Raw genomic sequence first — 8,823 nt, forward strand, 5'->3', positions numbered from 1 at the left:
TTGAAGAACAAAATCAAGCCTCAATTTGCAATACTGAAGGATTCTGTGGGCAAGATCTTGAAAGTTGCAAGAAGGATAAACATAAGGTGGAAGTGGAGAGGGAATAAGATGGAAGGAATATACAGAGTCACCACAGTAACACAAAGAATTGGCCTATACTGGACCATTTCAGGAAGTAGCATGTGACCAAGAGCCAACGGGAACGAAAGACATTCAAGCTGCACTGGAGGCAAAAAATAAGGACCCAGGCGTTGACTGAATAGCGATTGACATTTTTCCAGAAACAGGTGCAGTCCTGCACGTGCTGATCAGTCTATGCCAAGATGTTTGGCACAGGGGTGTATCCTTTCTCCTGCGAGAGTAGCAGTCAAGAAAGCTAAAGAATTGTTGCATTGGGTAAACTTGCTGTCAAAGACCTCTTTAAAATGCTAAGGATCAAGGATGTCAGTTTAAAAGCTAAGATGGGCACGATTCAGCCATGGTGTCCGTGCAACGACCCCTGTTACTGCTCATTGCGGTTGGGTCAGAACCAACTCACAGCTGACCCTCTGGAAGGTTTTCAAAGGCTTAAATCCCATGAGAAGAGATGGCCCATTTTCCTCCTACAGAGCAGCTGGTGTATTCGAAGTGCCTACCTTTGTGTTGGCAGTGCAACTCCTTACCCACCGGGCCACCTGAGCTCCCTAAGCAGTAAATAGGCTGGAAAAAACCTTTTTGTTCTGATGACAAAATGTCTTACGTGTCAATCTTCTTTTCCTCTGTATGTGATATGCTGAATAAAACTCCTTTTCCCCTAGCAAAATTATTTTCCCCTAAGATAGTTCATATCAAAGAGGCCATAGCAAATGGATATAGATTTTAAAGAAAGTGCAGCCAGAGTGCTCCTTGGAGGCAAAGATGACAAAGCTTCATCTCACATACTTAGAGCATATTGTTAGGAGAAGCTGGTCCTTGGAGAAGGACATCATGCTTGGGAGGGTGGAGGGTCAGTGAGAGAGGAAGACCCTCATCCAGGTGGACTGACACAGTGACAGCAGCAGTGGGCTTGGCTGTGTCGGATGATGAGGAATGCACCGGACAGCACAGGGTTCAGATCCGTTGTTCAAATTCGCTATAAGTCCGACTTGACTCAATGGCACCTAACAACAACAACAACAACAACAGAAAGGCCTGGGCACACCCTCCACAAGCAGTGTGGAATTAAGCTCACACAGGCAGCCCCAGGTGTTCCTTCCTAACAGCCTGTGACCTTACTAACAGTTCCTGAAACAGCGTTCAGGTGCCATGCACAGGCAGACACAAAAAGAGTGACTGCTATTTGACCTTCTAGCCATCAAGACAAAACCAGCAGACGAAAAAAAAAAAAAACAAAAAAACCAGCAGACGGTGTCCTGTGGCGGAGCCAGACAAGAGCCCATCTTAAGGGCAAGCATTGATGCATTCCAATTTGCATAATACCCCATTTTCTGAGATAATCCTTCCTTTCCCTCTGACACTGAAAAAGCAACTCTTCAAAATCATTGCCCTTGAGTTTGGAAGCGACTCACAGCTGACCCTCCACTGGGTTTCTGAGGCCGTAAATAGGAGAGGAGATCGCTTGTATTTCTCCAGCAGAGCCGCCACTGTGTGTGAACTGCCAGAGAAGAGCCCTGTGAGTCAGCAACGGAAGCCTCCGTGGAGTAGGATACCAGAACTCCCCAGCCTGCGCCGCGCCTGCAGGGCTTCCGTGGAGATCGCATTCTTTGCAAAGTACTGGACTCATTCTTTCCTTTTTTTACTTCTCGTAAGCAAAAAGCAAAGTGTGCTTATCCCCTTGTCTGTTCTTAGGAATTTTTTTAAATTATTTTATTATTTTTTCATGTGTGTATCGTCGAATCAGATCTGACTCGTACAGGAGGAGATCACCCTCCTTTTCCAGCAGAGCATCTGGTGAGTCAAACTGCGTACCTCTGGTGTTCTGAGTAATTTTTTACTAGAATAAAGGCAAGGACGCTTTGGGGCCCTCTAGGATTGTATTGATAACAAATTCCACCAGAGGTCTGTAAGTAAACCCAGAGCTGGAAGAAGAGGCCAAAGTTCGCTCCATGGAATTCCAGCCACGCATGCACTTGCTGTCCCTGCCAGGAGGGGGCGCGCAGTCTCTGTCCCCTTTTGCAGCTGGAGTGTGCGGTGACTCAGTCAAAGAACATGGGAACCCTAACAAGGAAAGCTTGGCCCAGGGACCTTGTCCAGCGAGGGCGTGAAGTCGCAGAGTCAGCATGTGGACAGGAAGCGCCCCTCAGGAGAAGGGACAAAGGGGACACTGCCTTTGCAGCCTCCTCTCCAAAACCCATGTTGTTGGGGCCATCAGGTGACAGGCTAGCCTGCCCAGCGGGGCTTCTGGGCTGCAAGCTTCCCAGGGCGGCAGTGTTGGAAGCACAATGTGCAGTGTTGGCTACTGGGCGAAACATCTGTTGTTCTGTGAAGTCGAGCTGGAATCCACTCGTTGCTGACTCTCTCATAGGTTTTCAGGCTGTAAACTGCATGGGAAGAGATCGCTCACCTTTCTTCCTTGCAGCACCTGGTGGATTCGAGCCATGTGCCTTTGGGTTGGCAGTGCAACTCCTTACCACTGGGCCACCAGAGGTCTCTCAATCAAAAGATAGGAGGTTCCAGCCCACCAGCTGCTCTCGGGGCAAGCCCTCCTGAGGGGGCTCATAGCTGTCAGAATCTCCTCACAGCCCTGGGTTTGCCTGTGGCTAAGTCCCCTGGGAGCAGATCACCTTTCTCCGACAGAGCCGCTGGGAAGTTCGAACGCCAGGCTTTCTGTGAGCCAGGGAATGACTCCACGCAGCTCCGCTCCTTCTAAACCCGGGTTAAAGTAAAACAGCATTGGAGGGATGATGCTTACCAAACACCTCACAGTGCTCTCGACGCTGCCGCAGTCCTGATTCACACAGGGAGCCCCCGCAGGGATGGGGGAGATGAAGGCAGCGAGGCAGAGGGACTGGTTCTAGAGCAGAGACTGCACGGGGACGGGAGCCCGAAAACCAGGTGGGGAGAACCGCAAAGGCTCTGTGGCAGGAAGGAGATTGCCATGCTGGGGACCTTGGGAAGTGGTCAGAGTGTCGATGCGCTGGGGTGAGGTACAGACCAGCCCAGGGATGCAGGAGCCATGCAGGTGTCAGTCACGATGGAGTGTCCCCTCTGGTTGCTCCACAGGACCAGGGTGTGCAGACGGCTCACCAGGGGGTCAAATGACCACATGACTTGATGTGTAGGAGGCAGACTCCCCAGGGTGGAGTGGCTGACTGGCTGTGGAGGGAGGGTGACCAGGCTCAAGTGACACTAGTTTGACAGGGGTCTCACTGGACAGGGAAATCTGTGGTCTTCCCTTTGTGCACATTATCCCAGGACCCCACGTCATAGACCTACTGTCCACCTCACTGCTTTGCCATCATCTTTCAGGGTGAGGACAAGGGTCCCTGCTGGCACAGTGACTACTGCCAGGCCCTACAGTATCGGCACTGCTATTATAACCACCTATGAGAGCAAACTCTCACCCACAGAGTGGGACTTACTAAACTTTCTCTCCTGTAGAAACCCGGACGGGGGAAGGAGCCAGCGCCTGTGGGTGGGACTCCTTTTCTCTTGAAGATGGTGGAGCTTTACTAACTACCACACAGCGTTGATGGCGGTGTCCAAGATGGCAGCCAGCTTGGCCTGGTCCAGCAGCACACGAGAAGGGGCTCACCATCTCTACTCCCCCTCATGACCTCTCCACCTTCCACCGGTCAACTGTGGCAGAGGGCCATGGTGACAGCTAGAAGGAAGCACGGGTCCTGGGGGTCCGCCTGCAGCCTCTGCCGTATGGTGGGCATGTGCGAGGCTAGGCTTCATCTCACACGTCCCAGAATCCGGGCTCGTCAGTTCTTCTTGCTGCTCTCAATCCCTCTGTATTCCACGTCTTTGTTTTGAGGTGTAATGCTAAGCAGTCCTCCAAGTGAGGGCTTTTTGTGCCAAGGGCCCTTAAGGTAGTGTGAAGAGAACTTCATCCCAGCCTTTCTTGTGTGTTTCACTGTTGGGAGAGTTGTAGGTGAGCTGCTGCCTCTCAGCACTCCATGAGCATCTGGCTTCAACTGCTCCTGTTAAAAGCTCTCTGTAAGTGAGGGTCCCCCTGCCTCCCCCCGCCTCCCACTGGGTTTCTTTGCTTCGCTCTCTTTCTCTTTTAAACTCCATCTTCCTCCCTCTCTCCTCCAGACTTACCTCTCCAGAGCCACAATCAACACTCTTGGCACCAGCAGTGTAAAATCAAAAGACGAATTGCATTAGAAAAGTCTGCTGTCAGGGACCTCTCTAGAGTACTAAAGAGCAATGATGTTAGTGTGGAGACTAAGGTGTGCCTGATTCAGGCCATGGTCTTTGCGATTACTTGCATCAGAGACCTGGATGAAGGACAATAGAAGGATTGATGCCTTTGGGCAAGAGTGTTGACTATACATGGACTCCTAGGAGAACAAACAGGTCTGTCCTGGAGAGGGTGAAACCAAGCTGCTCCCTAGAGGCAAAGATTTTAAAGCTTTCTCTCACATGCTTTGGGCAATGGCCAGGAGAGACCGGTCCTTGGAGAGACACATCAAGCTTGGAATGGTGGGGAGACAGCACAGGAGAAGACCCAGGAGGAGATAGAGTGATTCAGTGACTGGAGAAATAGGATTAGATCTGTTGGAGATGATGAGATTGGCTCAAGATAGGGCAGAGTTTAGAGCTAACATATATCGGGTCGCTCTGAGTCACAGACGACTGGATCACACTTTGGGTCTGGAGATGTAGCTCACCGGTGGAGCACGGTGGCTCACGTGCCGCAGCTTTCTGGTTCGTGGTTCACTTAACAACAACAACAAGAACCATGCCAAAGACAGAGCAGGACTGCCCCAAAGCGTTTCCGAGGCGGTAATCCTTATGGAAGCAGATGGCCTCCTCTTTCCCCACGGCATGGCTGTGGCTGGATTCACGGTCCTTTCAGCCGTGCCACCAGGGCTCCTTAGACAAGACGTGTTGCTGTTCGGTGCTGTAGAGTTGGAGCAAGCCCAACGACAACAGAAGGAAACTGCCCGACCCTGCCCGTCCTCAGGCTCCTCACCTCCTTGGCACCTTGGCCCAGAAGCCTGCTTTATCAACCAGCTAGAGCCTCATTCTCCACAGCTGTGTGCCACGGACCTGGCACTTGCCAGCCTCTGCAAGGGCGTGAGTATTTCCTTTGGATGAATCTCTCTTTTATATAGTCATTGGTTTTGCTTCTCTAGAGGATTCAGCCTAGGACAAATGGCTCAGGTCAGGCACATGTTGGTCTTTAAACTGACATCTGTGCTCTTCAGCACGTCAAGGACCTGTGCCCAGGGTGTTGATTGTGGCTCCATGCAAAATGAAATCATGGACAAGTTAGAGGCCCTCACCAGCTGCTGGAACTGTCTTGCTGGGTTCGGTCAGCAGCAGCAGTGGCCACTCAGAACTTGCACACCAGCCTCACTCTTCTGTGGTTTCTATAAAGGGAAGTAATAAGCCTTGTACAGTCTATACGTTTTATGTCTAGAAGTTCCCAGATTCCATGCCTTTCTAAATTGTGTGTTTTATTTGTTTGTTTTTAAGTGACTTGTTTTGTGTGTGGTAAAATTTACATAACAAACAGTGACCATTTCTGCCATTTTAACGTGCCTAGTTCAGTTGGCATTTTGTGTCTTCACAACACGATGCTGCCGCTCCTCTATCATCACCCCCATGTAAGTGAAATAAGCAAATCTGTAGAAACCAAAGGTTACACCTGGTCCCCCTGCCTGGGAGGGGGGTGAGGGTGGGGTGAATACAGCAGGTTAATTGTGGTCGGGTCCTTTGGAAAGGATGAGTAGAATGATTGCACAAGATGGATAAATATGACCACCAACACTAAATCGTACACCTAGTTAATGAGATGGTGTGTTTTAGTGTGTATATTTTTTTGCCATAACAATTTTAAAAAGATGATCTGTGCCCATTACCCTCAATTCTAAAAGGGCATTGCTATCAAGTCAGAACCAATCTATAACTGACCCTCCAGCAACTTTTCAAAGGCTGTAAAAGCACAAGGAGCGATTGCCCAGTATTTTCCCCTGGAGAAGCTGCTGGATTTGAACTGTCTACTTTTGGCTTAGCAACACTACTCTCTACCCACCAGGCCACCAATGCTGCCTTCTTTCTCTATAGATTTGCTTATCCAGATGTTTCACATAAATGAAATAATATACATAGTCTTTGTGTCTGCCTGAAATCACCTATCATAATCTTTTTGAGGTTTGTCCACTATATATCAGTACTTCTTTCTTTTTTTGGCCACACGTAAGAAGGTCCAGGGTCACATGACGATGACCATATCTGACATCTTCTATCTCCCCAAAGGGGAACTGTCCCTGTCAACAACATCCATGGTACAAAGCTCACTCCTATCCGGTCAGATGTGATCTCTCACGCCCTGCGCCTACTTCTACTGATCCCAACACTAATCTTACTGCTCTACTGGGTCTGAAATTCATTGACATGACCACACAGACTTTGCAGAGGCATACTGACAGGTATGGAGTTTATCAGGGAAATCAACAGGCTATAATTCACGGTGCCAACAGGATACAGTCCTTCAGCCCAGACAGCTTCACAAGCATGATCGTAGGTCTTTTGACCTTCAGCTTCATAACTAGGTCAGTGTCACAAAGTTCCCTTAGTCCTGCTGGTTATGGGGTCTTCCTTCAGTCTACCAGAAAGCTTGGGTGAAGGCCTCTGGCTCTGGCTCTGTTTGCAGTGGTCCCAGGTCAGCTCTGTCTCGGTTTGGTCCTGGTTCTCTGCCGAGGCTACTGTTGCTCTTGTGTGGACCCGAGTCTGGCTGATGCAAGAATCTTGGGTCCTAAAGGATGCACACTGATTTTTCTTCCTTGTTGGTGTTGAGATGCCCGATTTCTGCTGCTTAGACCACTCTATTTAAACCTAGTGGGATGTTGAGACTAACCAAACTCTTTATGGATAGACTAACACGCCCCGTTTGTATTGTCTTACCCAGCCACATGACAAAATCAAACTCAATGGGTAGAAAAGCCATTTTAAATAATAAACCCTTGACACCACACCGCATAATATTTTGTAGCATAGAGAGACTGCATTTTGTACATCCGTTCATCTATTAATGGACATTGGGATGGTTTATTTTTTTCATTTTTGTGCTTCTGAAAACAGCATTTTGTTTAAATACATGTTTCAATTCTTCGGGTGTATAGCCAGGAGTGTCATGTGGTAACTGTGGTTTTTGCATTTCTCTGATTAATGATGTCTGCCAGACCGTTTTCCTCAGTGGCTGTACCATTCGCATCCCACCAGCACTGTGTGAGGATTCCAATTTTCTCATATCTTCCACACTTTCTGTGTTTTCTTTTCAGTTTACTTATTGAGTTTTTTATTGTGACTTGGGTGAACATTTTCAGGGCTAATTGGGTTTCCTTCTAACATTCATACACATTTTGTTTTACAACATTAAAATGCTCACGATGTAATTGCACTTTCCTCACTTCTGTGCTGTAATTCTCACATTCATTAACCCTTCTGGCCTGTCCCTTCTGCCATCTGAGCTTTGTCTTTGAGCAAATGCTGCTCTTTCGACCCTCAGTGGCTGGTAATTCAAGGAGCAAGTGTGTCTGGTGTTACTAGTTGTCTGCTTTTAAGTTATAGCCACCCTGTCTTTAGCATGATCATCCTAGCTGGTGTGGGATAGTATTTCATTGTGGTTTTAATTTCCATTTCCTTGATGACTAACAAGGTTAGGCATCATTTTTATGGGCTTATTTGCCACTATATAAGCGCTTTTTAGAAATATCTCTTCAAGTCCTTTGTCCACTTTTGATGGACTGTCTGTCTTTTTGTTGTTGAGCTGTAAAAGTTCTTTCTCTATTTTGTATATTAAGCTTTTATAAGGTATTGTTGCTGTTGTTATGTGCCATCTAGTCGCTTGCAACTCATAGCCACCTTATGTACAACAGCCCTGAACCCTGCTCTACCCTGTGCCAATCTCACCGTCTCTGACACACCTACCTCCATTACCCCAGTCACTGAATCAATCCATCTCATCGAGAGTCTTTCTCTCCTGCACCATCCCTCCACCCTCCCAAGCATGGCATCCCTCTCCAAAGACTGGTCCCTCCTTGCAACATGTCCAAAGTGTGTCAGAAGAAGTCTCAGAATCCTTGCTTCCAAGGAGCAGCCAGGTTTCACTCTCTTAGGACAAATCTGTTTGTTCTCTTTGTAGTACATGGCATATTCAGTACTCTTCTCCAGCACCACAGCTCAAAGGCATCAACTCTCCTTCTATATGACTTTTAAATGTTGTCTCTCACTTTGTGTCTTTTCACTTTTTTAGTAGCCTCTTTGATGAGCAGAAGTTTTTGTTTTTTGTGCACGTAGTAGTCTCTGTTGCTTTGTGAGTTAATTTTTTAATATGGTGCCAAGGGTCCAGCTCATTCTTTGCAAGTGACCCACTTGTTGAGGAATGATTCTCTCTCCGCTGAGTGGTGTCAGCAGCTTTGTGAAAATGCAATTGACTTGAGCGTATGGGATTAGTTTTGGACTTCCAATTCTATTACGTTGATCCACAGGTCAATCTTTATCAACAGTTCTCACTACTGCAGTTTTGTAGTTAAGTTTAGAAATTGGGGACTATGCGCCCTTCAGCTCAGTTCTTCTTTCTTTCTTTCTTTCTTTCTTTCTTTCTTTCTTTCTTTCTTTCTTTCTTTCTTTCTTTCTTTCTTTCTTTCTTTCTTTCTTTCTTTCTTT

This window comes from Elephantulus edwardii, unplaced genomic scaffold, assembly GCF_000299155.1.
Source record: "Elephantulus edwardii isolate Elephantulus edwardi_28Jun2011 unplaced genomic scaffold, EleEdw1.0 scaffold00289, whole genome shotgun sequence".
Lineage (NCBI taxonomy): Eukaryota > Metazoa > Chordata > Mammalia > Macroscelidea > Macroscelididae > Elephantulus > Elephantulus edwardii.